Source organism: Lipophrys pholis, assembly GCF_963383615.2.
Source record: "Lipophrys pholis genome assembly, chromosome: 4".
Taxonomy (NCBI): Eukaryota; Metazoa; Chordata; class Actinopteri; order Blenniiformes; family Blenniidae; genus Lipophrys; species Lipophrys pholis.
In genome coordinates this window covers 12014810-12035479 of record NC_137637.1, presented here as the reverse complement: position 1 = coordinate 12035479, position 20670 = coordinate 12014810, and the positions used below count along the sequence as shown (strand labels likewise).

Sequence of the window (20670 nt, the reverse complement as noted above, 5' to 3'; positions counted from 1 at the left end):
TTTGCTTCTCCCTGGCTATCAGATTTTGAATGGGGGGAGCCTTTCATGTCTTGGTTATTATGGTCTTCACTCGCATTAGCATTTAAAACATAATTAATGTAACCATATTTTCAAGGTGCTTACCATTATGTTACAAGAATGGTTTATTTTGTCTGATTTCCATATTTTACAAATACAATGGGGCCAACTGTAATAACAAACCAAAGACTGGCAAATGATATATCAAATCTTTGCTGAATATCATTAATCTAAAGAGAGTTTTAATCAAAACTGACAAAAGAGGAGATTTAACCTGCTCCAGGCTCACATGATGAAATTCACTCTGCTCTGTGCCAGTTCGTGTGATAAAAGACAAATATCAAGGCGAGGAAAGGTAAAGTCACCACGACGTGTAGGGCGGAGCTAAAGGAGCTCCACCAATCAGCAGAGGAGAGGAAAAAAATAAAAAAAGAAGAGGGCCAGCTTGATATGATCAGCACAACATCTTTGTAACTTTTCCCCTGGCCGTAGTTCAGGTCATGTGTGGACAAGGTGACAAAGGTAACCCAGTGACTGCCCGCCAACGCCCCCGCCCCCGCCCCCATCCCCCCTCCTCCTGTGACACCGCTGTCAGCCCCGGGGCAGGACTGGCCAATGACACAAGCTCGGCTTCTAAGCACAGAAGTGGACCGTTGCAATATTTCATATTCACCAAGCCTCCGGGGGGAAGACGCGTTAAAAAAAAAGAAAAAAGAAAAAAGAATTAATAAAAAGGACCGGAGCACATCTGACTTCACGCCGCCAATACTGTCTGTTTATGATGAAATTAAGCCTCTTGTAAGCTCATCGTTTTCAACACTGATCATTAATATTTCACACAGAGTTAATATTAATCTGATCAGAATTTATCTGCCTTCAATAATTCAATGCAGGCATTAATAATTCAATAAAAAAAATGTTGTGTGATAGTTCAGATGGAGGGATAAACTGCATCTATTCAATAACTTAAGTGTGAGAGAAAAGAAACAAACACTTAAGAGCACAAATACAGCTAAACACGGCAAACTGTGGAAAGTTGGGGGTCAAATTAAAAACAGCCCAGCATTTTGTTTACGATCCACACAAGTTTTGACTTAGTCTATTTTATTCAATTAACTTTTCAATCCAAACCAAAAGGAATGATCTAATCACTGACTGTGTTTGTAGGTAAAAGTGCAATGTAGCTTCTTAGCCTATAATGCTAAGAATTGAAGTAATATTTATGCTCGAAAATGTGACGGGAGACTTTAAAGTGATAGTTGGTTACAAAAAGAAAGTCAAGGTCAACCAATCAAAAGCTCAAGGGGCCAAATTGTTCAGTTTAAATCAGATGGATATCCTATATCAACATGGGTTTTGACCTGGTGAATTCCTGTTTTGTTTTTTTAAGCACAAATCCAAATTAATTATCTTAATCTGGTTTGTTAATCCAGATTTAAAACCCCCAGTTGCTGTATCCACTTGTGCACTTTCAGAGATAAAGAAGACGTACAGACTGCCCAAGTTCCTCCATGAGAGATTTACAGGGATTAGATGGTGAAATAAAGGCCTAATCTTTATTTGACAGAGAAGCCAATCTCTGGCTCGCTGGTCAGCCCCCACCCTCTTCTCTTTCACTGCCGCACACCTCCGGCTTATTTAAAACCACATTTAGGCTACATATTGTGCCCCGTTTGAGGTCTCAATCTAATTAGCCGCCTAAAAAAAGACCCACAAAAGTGTCATTTTTTCGTCTTAATTCACAAACGACATCCTGTATTGGGTTACTGAACACCTGCATGCGAGTTCATTCTGATGGCCATTTCCTTTTGCCATTTTCCTTTTTTCCCCCCTTGTCCTAAACTGTGCCTGATTGAAAATCTAACCAATTTCAGTGTGCAGTTTGATGACAAATGGATGGAGATATTTCATGTAGATGTATCACTGAGACTGATAAACTATTAATCACCCCACCGGACAATGACACCGGCTAAATTTAAACCCCAAGGATGTAAAAAAAAAAAGCCATCAAGTCCGGTCCTCCCTCCTTCCCTCAAACATTCATTACAGGGAGCCGTTATTGGCACAGCATATAGAATTAAAAAGTCACAGATTCAGACCTAATTACAGCGCATGTGGACGGTGGCTACAGATGTCAAGGTTTGGGCCGGCCATCCTTCACTGTGTTTAACCCTGTCACAGAGCTTTCTCCTGGCCTTCTGTCCACTCAGAGTTTGACCTAGAGAATCGCTGCCAAGACAATGAGGAGGGTGCGGAAGAGGAGAGGAAAGGAGGGACGGCCTTTTCTTCACTGTCCTTAATGTCAGGTTAGTTTCTTTTTCTCTCAAATATTTCAGCCATTGTTTGTCAATTAATGTCCGTTCATCTTTGTGTTTGGGTGTACAGCTACTGATATGTGAGTATTCAATGTTTTTCAGACAACAATATGGATGTAAACTAAGAAAATATGACCATGTCTCAGTGCTACGTCTGTCCAGCTTTTTTTTTGGGGGGGGGAATGCTGCCCAAAAACCACAAAACAAAGAGATTACCACACAGAGTCATTGTAACTTACACTTACTTAGCTTTGAACCACCAACAATAATCTTACAATCTTTCGAAAAAAAACCTTGTAATATTTACACAACATTTCAAGTGAAAACTCGTTGTTTTTGCAGTTTTGTTTTAGAAAAGTTTTGCAGAAACGCTGAAAACAATGTCGTTTTCATTTTGGGCTACTAGTGGTAGTTGTTGTTGTTGTTGTTGTTGTTGTTGTTGTGAAACCACACACACATGCGTGCAGAGAAAAATACGCAACAACCATGAACAATGGCGAGTACATGGGAGATTCATATGGACAGACGACCAAGTTGGAATTCTATTCCCGGTGACTGAACTATAAAAGTACCTAGTCCCAGGAGAATATGGACCGGGATCCATGACACTCTGGAGGCAAACATTATTGTTATTGTACATCTACTGTGTTATCTACTGTGTATTGGGTGCTGAACAACTATTTACTATAGCCGTGGGGTGCAGAAGCAGCGTTTCAGAAAAGTTGCGTTTTCTCCCGTTAACACAGATACCGAGTCGGAGCATTTTCAAAAAGTTGTGTTTTCAGTTTCTCCAAGCACCGTTGTCATGTCAACAGACACCAAAACCTTTTATTTCTTGAAGAAATATGCGCCTTGGAAACCCCACAGCCCCATCTCATGAAACATAGACTTTGGATTCTAATATATATATATATATATATATATATATATATATATATATATATATATATATATATATATATATAAAATAAAACAAGCTGAAACTCTTAACCTTTATATTCATACCATGTAGGCACTGACTGAATCTACTATGGACACTTGTAATAACGACAGCATTAATACTGTTTTTCATATATGAACAATTCAAACACTACCAGACAACTGAGAAATAGAGCTTTATGCACATTTATAACATGAAAAACAGATGTAATTCTACAGTCACATAATCAATAATAAATCCAGTCAATCTTACATTAAGAGGGTAAGATAAAACTATTAAAACTATTAAGTTGTTGGTGTGTGTCAAAACTGATATTAATTGGATTGCCCATTACACATACAAGTGACCATTCAGGTGAGCAGACGGAGTTGCATTGCCACAAACTTTTAACAGCAGTCAAACAAAGTGGTACAAATTACTTTTAAACTGTGAAATTGAACGAGCATTAAAACTTATCAGATGTCGTTTTCCTATGGCTGGCAGACAAAGGCTTTGTTTGTGTGCCTCGTATCCTTCATTCTGTTTTCCGTCACTATCTCGCTGCCCCTCTCTTCCGCGTCTCAACCCCGGCTCACAGCAGCAAACAGAGTTGTATGCAAATGCTAAAAGCATAATGCACGACATTGTTTGGTGTTAATTTAAATGGTTGGTTTTAGATCGAGATATTCCGGTCTCGATTTCCATACACGCTGCTCGCCGACAGTTAACTTTGCCCACGTGGCCGCTTGAATACTTTGTGAGGGTATTTGCATCTTTCCCTCAACACGATTGCTGTAATTTTTTATGATTGAGTCCTTTCTGCATACATACTTGTTAACAATGCAAGTTACCTATGTTTAATAAATGACTGCTGTATGTGGCCTGTGTCGGAGCCGCCGAGCTGGGCGTATGAATCACCCACGTACATGCCACTTAACCAAATTGGCAAAGCTGATAAGTCGTATTTACATAGCGGTGTTGCTGTGCGTGATTACGATCAGTAAAACTTCCCCCCACGCTTTAATGGAAAGTTGGGATAGAACTTAGTGTGGGTTACAGCTGCCCTCGGGAAAATAGCTCAATTACACCCGTGGATATAAACACTGGTGCGGCTGGCGGAGTGGTAAACAGATGTGGGGTGACGGACTGTAGTACACGCTCAGTCAAGGAGCTGTTGCTGCACCTTCATTCATTCACTTGTTCTGATGATGGACGCCTGCTTCTCCCCACAGCTCGGCGTGGAGCCGCACTATTTGCCTACGGGGCAGTGGCAAGGGGCAGATTAAGATACTGAGCATATTATTAACATGTTACCAAATACACGCTACATTTTCACTGCTGCTGTTAAACACAACAATCAGGAGGAAAGATCATTTCTGGTGAAAATCGCTCCCTCATTTCTACCTTTCCAAGCCACCTGTATCTGCTTCACATTATTTGTTGGATAACAATCAGCTTACATAAAGCGGACGTTATGAATCTACTTCTACTGCCGTCTGTCAATACGAATGTCTGTGAACTCGCAATTGTTAACGTTTATAGCGTTATTGTTCTGTTTGCATGGCTTCGTCAGAAAAACAAACAACAGCACACACTAGTGGCTCAACATGAAAAAACACTGTTTTCAGCCATTGCTGTGTAAACAAAACTTTTCTGAAATGATAAACAAACACAATGTGTTTTTAATTGACGCGACACATAAACATGGATTCAATGTGACTTGGGTGAGCTTTTCTTTAAGCCCCACCAAAACAAATCTTACTACAGACATCTCTCACCTATTCATTTCTAATTTTCATACAATCTGCAGACATCTGGAATCGAAGGAGATTTTGACTGAGGATTAGGAAGTAACATCACTGTATGTATGTAGCATTTACTACTGGGTTTTACTGCTACTGTCAAACCACAATCATCTTGCACTTAGTCAACATCATGAGTACAGTAAATGTGAGTTCAGTCTTCTGATGGGTGAGTGATATCGCTCACTTAATCACTTCTATCTTCTCCACCAGCGTGTATCTGTTTCAGACTAAAGGCCTCCATTTGAAATTAAAAGCGGTTTAGCATTTTATACAAAGTCTGATTTTTCACCGCGTCTGTCAAACAACAATCAGCTCACATGATGTGAACAACACGAGTCCATTAGAGCGGGCTCGCAACAAAGCGAAGCAGCTTTCTGGTGAAGATCAGGTTGTGACATCAATCCTCCCTCAGCTCTACCTTCTCCAGCAGCCGGTATCTCTTTCGGATTAAAAGCCCTCATTTTAAATGTATGTTGCATTTCATACAAGGTGGAAGTTTCACTGACGCTACAGCTGTTCATGTTGCATGATTTCAGACGATGTGATTCTATGTCGGGGGTCAACTTCGGAAAAATATCGGAAAGAGACATCAATTACTAACTCATGCTTTCTCTATGAGCATGCATTTTCATTCGGATTAAGGCCCTGTTTACACGACAGCAATTTCAAGTGAAAATGAAAGTCTTTCATTGCGTTTTGAGGGTCTGATTAAAGCCACTCGGAGTCACTGAAAAAGCAAATTTCTTATTATTATTATTATTAAAACGCTCTCAAAGTGGAACATTTGGAAAACGCTCCGACTGTCTCGGTGGAAATGGGAGAAAAAAGCAACGTTTTGAAAATGTCAATACTGCACATGCTCACCAACGCTGTAGTAAATAGTTCTTCTGCACATGCTGGATTAGGTGGACAGTAACAATGGCAGCATCCAGAGTGTCATGACTTCCAGTCCATATTCTCCTGGAACGGGATAGTGTTCTAGTTTACAGTCACCCGGAACAACAATCCAATTTGGTCGTCTGTCCATACAAATGTCCGTGTACTCACCATTATTTCTGTTTATAGTGTATTGTCCTCTGCACATCTATGTGTGGTTTCATTAAAAAAATAGTGCCAACTCGTGGCCTGGCATGCTGAACACATTATTTTCATTGTTTCTGCTTTATCGTTTGGAACAGACATCCTTTTCAAAACGCTGCTGTGCAAATGCGAAATCTTTCTGAAACCAAAACCAAAGCAAAAGCGTTTTCATTAAAACGCTGTTGCGTTAACAGGGCCTAAAAGTCCCTTAATTCAAATTAATAATGATCTGTATATTACTCTACATTTTAAGCTCTTGTTCGATCATTTTGCATGAGGAGGACACCATAGAAAAAAAAAACCATGTGAGTCCTCTTCCTTGCAAGCAGGCATCGCTGTCAAATCTTCCAAGCTGTAACAAAGACGATATAAGAGCATTCAGAATGATGTCATATGCTGTTATTTTGTGCTGGCACAATGTGAGCTTGTACTCGTGCAGTGTATTGAAAAGGACATCCCCTTCGGCTGTTGTCTCATTGGGAGCCTACCTGTCACGGGGCTGATGTGACGCTCTTTGAATGCAGTGTGTACATGTGATCAGAGCGGCAGCGAGCACCCCAGATGACAAACTGACTGGGAGCGTCAAAGCGGCCCAACAAACAGGCCTGTCCTCTTGCAGACAGGAAGCTGGGAGCAGCGGAGGCGCTCGCCTTGTCTCATCTGCCAGCAGCGCTCCCCCCCCCCCCAACCCCCCCCCCCCCCCCCCCATGCGTCACCGTCACCGTGTCTGATGCCGTGCATAACAGTGCGCTGGATCGCTGTTTTGATTTCAGCCTGTGTGACACATCTGTTGCTTGTCACGTTGCCTTGTGCCTCGTCTGCGAGCCGAGCGCGACCGGGGGCAAATGTGACCATGGTTGCGCCGCTCGTGTTTACAAACAGGGTCGGCGTGGTGCGCGTCGTGTTGAGGGTCAGGGGGCCTCGGGAGGTGCCGGGTGCACCTGTGCAGCTGGTGCCACGAGCTATCAATCCTCATAGCTCGACACAAATGTATAAGCTGGAGAAGGTGAGTGCTCTGTATTAAAAGATGCATTATCCACTATTAAACTGGGAACGAAATCCCGAGTAAAAGTCGCAAGTAATTGCAGCATTGATTGTGTATAATATAAAAGATAGAAGGTATAGATCTTGGTCACTTTAGTTTACTTTAAGAATTCTCATCGCTGTACACTACCTGCCAAAGATCAAGTATTTCCCGGCTACGTCTAATTGAGGAAATTTGCTTCAGCTGTAAATCAAATCTGCATCGGGGGAGCATTCCTCACAATGTGCTCTTTATGGGCTTTTAAACTACTCTACAGGAGCATTTCACAAAACTACCAAAATGAAGACTGCTCTACGCAACACTTCCACAGCCAGCTTTAATACATGAGCGATGACCACGGCTAATTGGATCCATCCAATCCATCCATCTATGAAGAACACATGCTATATCAGCGAAAATCAAATGACACTGTCTTCCTTAGTGTAGAGCCAGCCCAGCACTAAAGAAACAGAGAGGTGTTTATTAATCGGACGTTCCAGTAGCTTAAAATGGGCCCATTCAGGATTGCTTCAGTCCAACGTCCTTGTCTGTCCAATTAGTATTCAAAAGTGCTTTGTAATTACGAGTTTAGGAATCATTTGCATGCACAGTGCTGGTGTAATCATAAATCTGTGAGATGTTTTTTTCTTAATCCTAACTATTACTTGTGTGTGCGTGTCTTTTTTTAGTTATTCAGATAGCAAAAATGGTTTAAATCAGAATTGCACTAAAAAAAATGCAACTGCAACAGGAGTTTGCGAGAGGACAATTTGCGTATCAAACCTCAGCCTGTTATGTAAATGCAATCCCACTTAAGAGGGTGGGGAAAAAATTGTTGAGATGGCTCATTTACATTGTCAAATGACACAACACTCACACTTTCCATTTGTGATCAAGCTGTTCTTGCAGGCGCGCGTTAGCCTGGGAAACGATCGAAAGTGTGTGCGCGCCGTGGATAAAACAAAACCTGAACATGGGCCGTGAGGGTTGTGATCGAACACCGTGACCGGCGTGTCGACTGGCCCTGTCGTCAGACCGCGAGATGACGCGTAGCGGCGCTGGCACGGCGGGGGGAGGCACACCGCTGCCGTAGCGCTCTAATATATTCAAAGAGGGATCATTTACTTAAGGCTTGCATCCAAGGATCAGTCTGGCCTTCATTAGCCTCAATCTGACATGGATGTGAACAACATGTTGGCTTGCCACATGAGCTCTGCCCCTCCTCCCAAACACTCCACCACCACCATCACACTCCCTCCCGTCTCTGAGACCTGCGCGGCAAATTCCTTTGGAAATATCACAGGTTGTTAGCATTCCAGAGAGAATTTTACATGGGTGTACACTCAGGCCTTAATTAGAGACTCTATTTGATCATTCAGCAGCTGGGCTTTATTAAAAATACGGGTTCACATCGCCTTACAGTCACCCCCGGCTCAGTGTGAAGGAGCTCACAGAGGCAGAGGAGTCTGAAAAAAGAAAATACATATTCATCACTGGATACGTCGGGTCCCTATGTGGGGAATCTGCACCTGACAGGGCTTTATTTACCCTTGCTTTTAAAACAACATCAAATATTCCTCCTGTGATGCCTGTGTCATGATTTTGGATCAATTTTAATTAGAAATCCTGATTAATGAGGGCTTGGATGTTCAATAATGGCCAATTTTACTGCTTTTTTCTATTAAATATGCAAAAACGGCTTTCAACGAATACCATATAGATGCTTCCAAAGGAGAAATCTTTTCCTCACTGCTTCTCAAAGCCTCAAGCTAAATGTCAGCAGAAAACTGGAGCTGCGTCCACCTAAAAAGAACCAGAGAGATGTAAACTACATCCGACCAAGGTCGACAGGGACTATAAAACAAACACCGGGTTTAAGGTGAAGTCTTCCCTGCGTGAAGGTTAGCCATGTTTTGTGTTTACACTACACTGTAGGCTTTGAAATTGTTTTGCGGTGTGGAGTCTGCCCAGGGTCATTGTTTGTTTTTGACGTGTTTATACACCACACAAGGAGTAATGACTTCTCGGATAGTCTGGGGATGCGGACATGATCCGGCACACTATCTGCAATTTTCTTTACTTTTCAGGTTCACCGTTACAACGGCCGACGGTCAGCGCCGACGGGGACACCGTCACCATCGGCTGCATTCTACAGCCCTCAGAGCGATGGAGGTGCGCAGCTGTGCCGGGATATGAGGAACTTGGTTCCCATGCAAAACCTTTCTTATCGTCTCGTAGCATGCAAACGAACAATCTCCATATAATACCCTTCATTGGCAAAGACATTGTCCAAAAAGTGGCTGCACGACAAGTGTTTGGACACGCGTGTGGACCACTTACTTTGATCTCTGGCTCCACGGGACGTCACCACTGGAGGCTCCTGGATGGACCAGCAAGCAGCACATCAGGGATCAGGGAGGACAGGAGAAGAAGAGGAGGAGGAGAGAATGTGGGGAGGGGGGTGGTAGAATAGAAGCAAAAGAGAAACAGTGGAAATTATTTCAAACATGAAGACACACTTTCCCACACTGACTTTGTTCAACAACATTTGCGGTGTCACATATTTAGGTAGACTAGTTTGTGAGTGTAGTCATCAGCTATGAACATGATGGAAATGCTTTAATCTGACCACTACCTTAAGCACGCACACACGCACACGCACACGCACGCACGCACGCACGCACGCACGCACGCACGCACACACACACACACACACACACACACACACACACACACACACACACACACACACACACACACACACACACACACACACAATTTGTTGTTATCATGTCTTCCGGGAACCGTGCCTGGACTACGGCCCTGTTTAAACAACAACTGGAATTGATCAAAAGGCAACTTTTTCAAAACTAATCCCGAGGTAGAACTTTTTTAAAAACGCTCCAACTCCATATAAACAGCAGAAAACACCACTTTTCTGAAACGCTGATACTGCGCTTGCACACCACAGCCGTAGTAAATAGTTCTTCTGCACACGCATGAGCAGATGGACAATAACAAAACAACAATGGCGGCCTCCAGATAAAGGGATGGAGCCGAGCCGATCCATTATCGGTATCGGGTTCCGACACCAACATAATTCACGGATTGTAAATTTCCGATCCAACCTGTGAAGATTTCCGATCCATGAAGCCGCATCTGTGCTTTACTGTCTGTTGAAATGACTCCACAAGTCTTTCCCTGCTGCTGCTCAGTTCGCTGGCTGCAAACTGTGGGCTGGATTTCCTGAAGGGAGGCGGGTCTCAATGAGACGCGGAGTAACGAGTCAGGAAATCCATTCCACAGTTTGCAGCCAGCCAGCAGGCTAATGTAGCAGCACTGTGCTATCCAACTTTTCATGACAACATGTTGCTGTTTGGACGTAATTTACGCTGAAAACACCACAGAGCAACGTGGACGTTTGCAAAGCCGTTGTACAGCGAGGCGGCCTCTCTGCCACCAGACGTCACCGTTTTAAAACGCCAGCTCGCAGAGGAGAACAGCACTGACCGCGGCATCAACACAATGAAAAGCAGCTCCTCCACGCTGTCAGCAGGCGATTCAGATCTCCGTGAAGCTGTGTCCTACTCCATGCAAAACTCCCTGAAAATAGTCCCAGTCGTTTGTGCTGCGTTGCTAAAGAATTTCCCCAGGGATTAATAAAGTGATTCTGAGGTTTTAAAGTTTATTATGAGAGAGATTATGACAAGTTTATTATAAGATGATGAGTTTATTATGAGATGATGACGTAACGCCGACCCCCATATTGTCCAAATTGAACAAAAATAGTTTGTACTGCTTCCTTTTCTGACCTTATACTAACCTCAAGTTGTCTTTTGAGAGAATACATGCATAAATCCCTACATTTCATACTTGGCTGTATAGAGGAGTTTATTACAGCCTCATATAAACTCAACAATCATGATAATAATAATATCAAACCAAACAGCTCTGGTATCGGAATAGTATCCAAATTCAGCGATCTGGATTGGATCGGAAGTGAAGAAACCCATTCTCCTGGGACTTGGTAGTTTGGTAGCAACTTCACCATCTGTTTATGCCAGTGTCCGTGCACTTGCCATTGTTAATGTTTATAGCATATTGTTCCCTGTACATACACGTATGTGGTTTCATTACAAAAACAGTGCCAACCCATGCCCTGGCATGCTAACTACACGGTTTCAACTGTGTAAATGAATATCCTTTTCAAAACACTGCGGCAGGGCTGGAAGATTTGGCCTAAAAAAAAAGAATTCGAGTTTCGATTTGATTCAATGTTTATCTCAATGCACTTTAAAATGACGACAGACATGAGATATATTGTCAAAAGTGCAACTTTATTGCTGTAATTGTCTTCAGAGTTAAATTGCTCATAAACAATCCCAAAACAAAAAGTAAATGTGGCTCTGTCATTCAACAAATTCAAGCTTTAAACCAGGTTTAAGCAAAAGTGCAACAGCAACTATGGAACCCCTCAAGCAATGGCAGAACGGAATGCGAAAAATGCCCAAAAACTGTGGCGAGAAAAAAACTTTAATCTGCAAAATAAAAATCCTTTTTAGCAACAAATTCGATTAAACGATTAAATCTATTTTTTTCCCCAGCCCTGCACTGCGGCGTAGACATGAAACTTTTCTGAAACAAAATAATGTCAATTATTAAACTGTAGTATATCTGTGTTTGTAGCTACTTCTTCTGCTCCTGTTCAACACCAACTGAGCATGATGACACCGGGAGCAACATGTTGAGGGGCTACAATAAGACTTTGTTTTAGTAGACACTTTATACATTTTCCTTTTCTGCACTTTCGCTTACTGTTTTATTAACTACATAACAGTCTTTTATTTACTCCACGCAAATACTTTTCACTTTTATACGGAGCTGCTGTTGTACCGAGCAATCAATAGAAGGCGTTTTCCAACACAGCATTTACAAGTTGTCGCATTTATGAAGTTTTTTGGAGGAAAAATCTTGGTTTGGCTGCTTTCTCAAAAACCATGTTTGACCACATGTGAGATGTTCATGAAACAAACCACAATGCAAATTTCATCATGTTACAGGACACTTTTTGGGTTGTTGTTTTTTTTTTAATCTCAGAACTTTGAAACTCCGTCAGTTTTCCTGCCAGTTGGTGCTTGTGCCTGGTGTGGTTGCTTTCATGCCAGACCCACGACACAACGTGACCACCACTTCAGAGCGGCTGTTTGGCACACACCAGAGAGCTCTTGCTCACGCCCACCGTCCCAATTTCTTTAATTACCCTACATAAAATATTAAGCAAGTAGAAATAAAACCTTAGAGATGAGTAACACAACATAAAAACATTTACGCGCAGTTTAAGATTAGGTGTGTGATCAGGTGTGAACCCTTTAGTCCAGGGATGTCAAACACATTCCAGTTCAGGAGTTTAGCCCCATTTAATCTTGAGTGAGCGGACCTCTATAGTAGTAGCCAAAATAACATTTAGATGTCAACTTTTAAGTTTTTCTTTGTTGTGGTGCAGAGAATATGTTTTTGAAAGTGTCTATATTTGCACAAAACTACTACAATCTCAACATGAAGTTAATTTTAAAGAAACCCTCAGGCACAAAATACAGTGAAAAGCCCAAAATACTTCTATAGCTGTTGCGATACGCATGTTGTTTCATTTTACAGGATTTATAGCCTGTAGCCCTGACCCGAACCCCAAAAAACGTATCATAAAATCATATCTTCACCCTTACAAATGTAGATTTTTCCCTCATAAGGAAGGACAGGTCTTTTTAAAGTGTAGTGTACTCACAGTTATTAGGTCCGAGAAAGAGTTCTAATCCCTCCATGGGACTGAGATTAATTTACATCCATTTCCATCAGATTCACTTTAACAATAACTATTACTTACCTAACCCTAACTAAACCTTCACCTAACTTTGAACTAAAACACGTCTTTACATAAATGTTGGAATATTTTTTTCCACATGAACCCAGATGAATTCCCTCAGAATACAGACTCTATTAACAGATCATGTTCCCACAATGTAGGTAAAACAGACCCGCACACAAACGCACACATGTGCAACTCTGCGTTAAGTATGAGTGGGAAAGCGGAGGGACACAAAACAGGTCACTTTCAAATTAATATTCATTATGGCAGAATTAAATAGGTGTCCCAGAGCCCGCCGCCTCCCTTCAGATATCTGTGGATACAGATTTAGCATCTAAAACAGGAACTCCCTTGATTAAACAAATAATGACACATTCCAAAAAAACTGTAACTGAGACCAAATTAATTTGCTCTAATTGCATTTAAACACTGCTCCTCCCTAACCCCAGATCGAGTATTTTTTTTTAATTACTGCCTTCTGAAGTCTGAATCCCGCCAGTGTTGATGGGGAAAATATAAATAGGTTATATTTTACAGCTTGCTCTGGATGTTTTTGTTCATTAGAGATGACATGCCCGGTCACAGCCTAGCTCTGTCATTAGGTCCCGTTGCCCCGCTGCCCCCTTCGCCTCAGCGCCGGCAAGAAACGGCAAAATGTGTTTCCTGAAAGGGAAGAGAGGTGGGGGAAAAAATGAAAAGCCCATCCTGGCCCGAGAATCACCGCCGCCCCGCCTGAGCCCGCCGCCACTGGCCTTTCTGCAGAGACAGCAAAAGTTCCCCGAGAGAGGAGCGTCTGCCAACTCAAACAGGGCTCGCTCTGCTCTCTGCGGGGCCGCCCGGCCGCCCATGTGGGCCCGCGCTGGGCTTCCTGAGGGCTCGCTGCAGCTGGAGGACTTTGAATAAAGGTAACGCCAATGTCACTGCTACTGTAAACTTGCTTGCTCGCTCCTGTCAGCAGGACGTTTCCAATCAAAGCAGAAACAACCCCACCTAAAACACAACGCATTGTTTTGGTTTTTTTTTTCCTTTCCACCGGCCCCAAGTCCAAACACTTCCCACGACTTACAATGAGAGCGGAGAGGCGAGAGGGCAGCCGCTGTTCCCTGATCCAGCCAAACAAAATGCCAGGAGACCGAGGAGTGACATTCAGCTTTGGGGGGTTTTGAAAACACGAGCAATTTGAAAATGATTAGAGTCTTATTTTCCTGTTGAGCGCCTGACACACGAGAGGAAACCAGAACAATCAAGTCAACTCACTTTTTTTTTTTTTTTCCTGCTGAATTTAGAAACACTAATTAGTTTTGCTCTCGTAAAGCCAACCTGAAAACGACCAATTAGAAAGTGAAAATGAGGAAACAAGAGCTTGTCATTCGCGCTGGTTCGGTCCCATATGCACAACCTCGCCGGGATGACTTTCACGCAAACTCCACACGACTGACGTGCCGCCCACTGAACTGGATGTCACGTATACGCTCTTTGCTTGGATAGAGGGAAACTATTACAGATCTGTATGGCCACATCAAACCCAGGCCGGGCCGTGCAGATGTCTGAAGCTCCAGTGCGAGGAGAGGAAGCAGCCCACCAGGCTGACCACAGCAGCAGCTGCTTTCAGCTGCAGACCAACCAGGACCAAACTGCTACCCCCTCACAGGTGCCGTATGTCCAGAAATGTACCCTTTTAAGTGTGCTGGAGTGATTCAGGGCTTTCCTGAAAATGCTTCACGCAGAGCCCATTTACCGGAAAAGTGAGTGTAAAACTTGTGAAAATTATCTGCTGGAATTTCATGGCGATTCCCTCGAGCGGACAGCGGCGGGCGTTTCATCACTGTCTGGCCGAAGACGGATGGGCTGTCAGTGCCTACCCCCCTGTCCACCATCCAGCTCCTGGGCTGGGAAGTGGCTAAAAAAGGCCCGGGCAACGCTACCCAGGCTTTCGCCTTTTTTTTTTTTTTTTTACGGGGAGCAATTCTCAGATGCCAGATCGCTGCCAACGTCCTTGCAGCCAATGGCAGAAAGGCCAGTAAGTTCACATTAACTGCAGAGTGTAACTGCACTGAACATCTGCTCATGAATGAGAGCGCTGCCCACTAACTCAGCGAGTTGAAGCCCACTGATGAAAAATTCAACGCTCTCCTCGCTGGCACGCTTGTTTTGCACTATTCTCCTGAGCCCCCAGAATTATATTAAGAGAATTTCAGCACGGCCTGGTGTATCTGAGAGAACAGCTGGCGCTGAAAAGGGATCTGCCGCTCGCAGAGAGCTCGGGGACTTCACACGGGATCTGCCTTCTCCTACAACATTTGTCCTTGAAAGGGGGAAAAAAAAAAAGAGTTGGTGTTAAGCACCCAGGTAATAATAAGGAAAAAGCAGAGGCTACATTTAGCTGATTACACAACGAGTGCGACCAGACATGAATCGATAGGGAGAGAGGAGAGGGAAGACGGAGGGGCAGTGGTGACAATAAGTAGCTCCCCCTGGAGACCCATCCGCCGCACCTCTCCTTTGTTTAGCTCATTAGACTGTTAACTAGGTAGAATCTGCCCCCAACCCTGCAATATGGACTTAGGCTAATCAGAAACAGAAGCAGGCCTGTTCGGGGGGGGGGGGTCAACCACATCAAAGACTTTGGAAAGTATGAAGGCAGGCCCGTAGTGCTGACCTTCAATTGCAGCAATTATGTGCCTCATAGTTTTCTGACATCACTGCAGAGACAAAAGAGGAGAGAAACTATCACAGCACCGCGGCGTAAACTAAACTGAGAATATCTGTGACACGAGGTGTCACAGTCTTTCCTCTGAAGATGATGAAACAGCTTTAAGGAAGTGATGACTGCTCGCAAACACTAAGAATAAAAGATTACCAAACACAGTAATTTCACTTCTGTCTTTTTGGAAATACAGTTGACAGATTTCTAGAAGTCAGCACACAACGCTGGCTGAGTGACTCAAACGATGTCGGTTTAATCCCCATCTCAGGATCGCAGTTTGGCAAAAAGGTACAGTTTTTTTTAAACAAAAACACAACTTTCTAGAAACGCTCGCGCGCCGACTCGATGTAGACGGCAGAAGTGCTGCTACTGCGCGTGCACACCACGGCCACAGTAAATCCTTCTTCTGCACATGCGAGGAGATGGACAATAACAACGATGGCTGCCTCCAGAGTGTCATCACTCCCAGTACATGTTCTCCAGGGACTTGGGAGTTCTATAGTTGAGAGTCACCCAGATTAGCAATCCAACTGTCCACACAAATGTATGTGTTCTCACCATTATTCAAGTTTAAAGCATATTGTTCTCTGAGCACTGGTTTCCCTACAAACAACAACAGGACCCACCCACTAGGGGCCATGAAAACTACATCTCTGTCAGTGTTTCTGCCGTTGCCGTGCAAACGGACATTGTTTTCATTATGTTACTATGTAAAGCCTAAACTCTTCTGAAAACAAAAACAATGCGTTTTCACTTAAAACGTTGTCACGTAAACAGGGCCTCAGGCGACTCTCACACGATCACACGTGTTTTTGGACTCTACGCACAGAGAGCAGCAGAGGTTTTACATGGAAATCATGTTAAACTGAAAAAAAAATGAATAAAAGGATCTGGAAATATGATCTCGCCATTGAAAAGCGAGAGGATGTCTGGAGAGAAGCTCATTTAGCCGCTGACAAATGACGGCACTTTGTCTTCCTGACAAGATCCCTCCTCCATCAAATGTCCGACTTCACATGGAAATAGGAAATCACACATTATCACACTGACAAACAATTACAACCCGTGTCATTAGCGGCAACCCCGGGCCTGGAACCATTAGCGAAAGCACAATGTTGCACGCCGCGCTCGCCATTGGCAGGAACGCAGGGCGTAGATGAAAAGGCGCTGATAAATCAATCACGGCACAAACAACCTGATGCTCGGGAGTTTGGACGATCTGAGCGGTGAGGATGAGTACGGGGGGGCTAAATAAATCACAAAATAATCTCAGGCAATCAAAAGTTGTGAATAGAGATTTATGTGCTGGCTTTATATTAAAAGTCAACACTTTAAAGGAGTTTTTCTTAATCAGATACGGGGCATTAGTATCTTTTTTAATACGTCTCACGGTGTCAGGCGGCAAATGAAAACGCGAGCCCGGGTAAATATGACTGCTTACTTCTAACACAAACATTGTTGACACCTAATGTAATTTCAGCGGGACATTCGACTGAAGGCACACCGGGGGTAATATAATGCTCTTAATGAGAATCCCTTCCAGCTTCAGACCTTGGCGAGATAGCCGTAATAATGCATGGCTTCTCGTTTTTAATAAAATAATTGTTACAGTTATTAAAGATGAATCTCATCACAGTCGAGATGACAAAATAATTCATTACCAAAACCGGGGCTTTAAATAGCTGCAAATTATGAAGCACCAACCCCCACTCTACTGCTCCCACCCTTTGAAAATACACTTCCAGATAAATGGGCTCCTGGTTTCATATAAATATTGGATCCATGCTGCCCTTGAAAGGAGAGAAATACTGCAAACGTCCATAAATAAAAGTTCGCAAATGCACAATAAATTGAAAGTTGTTTGGTCACAATGCAGTTATTCGTAACAGTTTTCCCTGAAGCCCCCCCCCACTCCCACAGTGTGTTGAAAAAGAGCTGTGGACCCACTTCCTCTCTGATGTCTGATCAGCTCAAACGTCACAGTGAAGACAAACACTCACCACCACTTAAATGCAAAAAGCAGATTATAATGTTAAATTGTGATGAAAATTCACTAAACCACCTGAAAACGTTCATATTAAGCGTAATACATTTATGTACATCGTGTTTAAAGTGTCACTTTATATTGTGATACTGTTTCGTGTTCTATATTTATGAATTTGCTCAGTCTACATTTACAGTTTTCCAATTAAAGCAAGATCCATATTTCTGTTATCACATTTCTATTAGGACATAACACCAATCAAATTATATAGTAGTGAAGTTTAGCAGTGAATTTACAATAATTGTACAGAAAACTGTCTCTTGATATTAGGTCAAAGTTTGAATGATACATTTCATGTTTAGTATTTTCAGTAATATCATCAAGTAATGAATTATTATTTAGTTAAAGTGCTGAAATTGATATATATTTATAGAAAAGTGAGTTTATTAATGTAAAATGTAATTTCTCATGATTGTTTTCATTCTTAATTTGTCAAAACACAAATAATAGACAACAAAAAAGAAAGATTATTTACACTTATATATATATATATATATATATATACACACACACATGCACACATATCTACATACAAACCCCTTGAAAATAGATCTAAATAAATACATATTTTATGAATACACATATACACTAAATAAATACATGTATCCAGTGCACACACATCTATCTCGACATACATACTAACCATACCTATATACAAGCAGAATAAGATTTTAAACTTTATAGGAAAATATTTTTTAAGAAATAACAAGTCATTAGGTTAAAAAGTGAAATTAATCAGAACTGGTCTCATGTTGTGTTGTGATGAAGTATCTAGATGTAAGGTGAAATTTCACATTCAATATTGTGGCGTTATTTTAAAGCAATTATTTATAATCAATATGAAGTTTCTTTTAAAATACATTTCATGTGCTATTATGACAAAAAAAAAAATTATATATATAAATATATATATATATATAATTTCTATAACAACATAAAGTATGGCAAAATTAAGACATTATAATACATTTTGAGGTATAATGTGGGTCGTTTCACATTGTAATGCCATCAACTGTTCTACTTTTCTATGATCAATGAAACACTTTAAGAATGACATCATATTATACATTTCATTTGGACCTTATAAGGTTTTTACGGATTGTCTTTTTGTTAACTTATAACACGACACATTTTACTTATCAATGATAAGTAAATCAAAAGTGTATATATATATATAATGTAAATAATCCTGCGGGTTAGAATGTTTAAAGAAAAAGTGGGGCGCCACCTTATGAATCCATTTTCAACCTATAGCTGTAGCACAATGAGGGATGCATACTCTTATCTATTTATAAATGGGATTGTGTGTAATTTATTCTGTTTCTCTCTTTTGCATTCTAAGATTTATTTTCTCTATCTTGGTTTGCAAAGTAAATCAATTTAGTGATAAGTAATGTTTTTGATGTATTATCATTTGAATGGTTTGATATCAGCCAGTATCAGAATTACAAACTCTGTCAAAATAGGACCAAAAGCTTTGTGTTTTGCATGTGCAGATCAATTAATACACGTATTTAAATATAGTAGGCACATGGGTGGTGTAGTATGTAAATGTAAAAAATGTAGTAATAAAAGTGCAGATATCACATCAGCAGGAGCATAAAGGGTTCAAAAATCATTTGCATATCGAACGTAGGAGGGGAAAAAGGAGAAATACTTAAAAAAAATTTTAACCCCAATACTGAATTTATATATAGTTAGCCTGAAGAAAATACTGTTGAGTCAGAACTTTTCAAAACTTTTTTAAATTCACGGCCTCAAACTAGAAATGTTTGAAAATGTTGGAAAATAATTCAGTAGTTAATTGTTGTGTTCATTATTTCTGCGCTCACGTGGAAAAATACATTTGACTTGTTTTCTCATTTTCAAAAACGTACCAATACATAACTTTGAATTTATCTAAGAGGGTTTTCTATATATTGTTATACTAATGTGTAGCTGTCTTATCATTTCTCCTCAAGACAATCCAAGGTTTCGCCTTTTTTTTTCCTTTCAACTTTTCTACATACAATACTGTGCCATTATATCAGGGTGTCAAAGTCATCTCAATTCATTTGGAGTTGGCTAGTCTGGTAAAATAGTGCAACAATAACTGTCAAAATTAAACTTTAAAGTTTTTCTTTATTGGCCTGCAGAGTATACGTGATAAAAATGGTGTTACAAAAAAAAAAAAAAAATGACTACAATCTCAACATAAACCCAATTTCAGTGAAACCTTCTAATGCAAAATGAAGCTTCGGAGCTCACACAGCAGTGAGGCTACACGCTAAACATGATTGAAATATGACTGATACAGTCACTAGTGAGATGCAGCATATGTGCGCAGCACACAGCAGTGTGTAAATAGACACCACGCACCGCCCTGTCATGGACTTCTGCTTCTTCTGGAGGGAGGAGGAGGAGGAGGAGGAGGAGGAGGAGGTGCTTGTAAAGAAGAGCTGTGCAACGTCGGTCATATGGACCTGCTTTCGGTTTAAGGAGTCGGTTGTTGAGCAGGGAAACATAATATGTAAACAACACATGCCGGGTGACGGTAATAACAAAAAGGGGGAATACTTTTTTTTTTTTCCTAATGTCTAAATGTTTTGAATACAAAGAAAGCCAAAAACTGCAGCTCCACAAACGCCCAGTCAATCAAGTGGAAAGTGAAAAGGTGGCCCTGCACACCATAGCCTGATATTTTACATGCATTTTCTAAAGGCACTCCGTGTGACTGAAGGAATCAGTGGTGCAATGATCTTACAGAGGCCATAACTGTTTTTGCATTGTTTTTTTCAAGTAAGTGTTGCACAATAAATGTTTTTGAAATGGCATTCTATACTTTTTTGAAGCGTGTTTATTATGTTGAAATGTCTGATATCTGATACGTGAGCATGTTCAGTCATTTTAATATAT

General features: G+C 41.5%; 1 protein-coding gene across 3 annotated transcripts in view; it reads right to left on the bottom strand.

Moving 5' to 3' along the window:
• The window catches only part of foxp1b (forkhead box P1b), a gene marked incomplete at its 3' end in the record, with an annotated part of 204831 nt that overhangs the window by 137289 nt on the left and 46872 nt on the right, over positions 1 to 20670 (bottom strand). For all 3 annotated transcript variants that reach the window (XM_080460795.1, XM_080460796.1, XM_080460797.1), the window contains exon 3: positions 9502 to 9541. The remainder of the gene's footprint in view (positions 1 to 9501; positions 9542 to 20670) is intronic.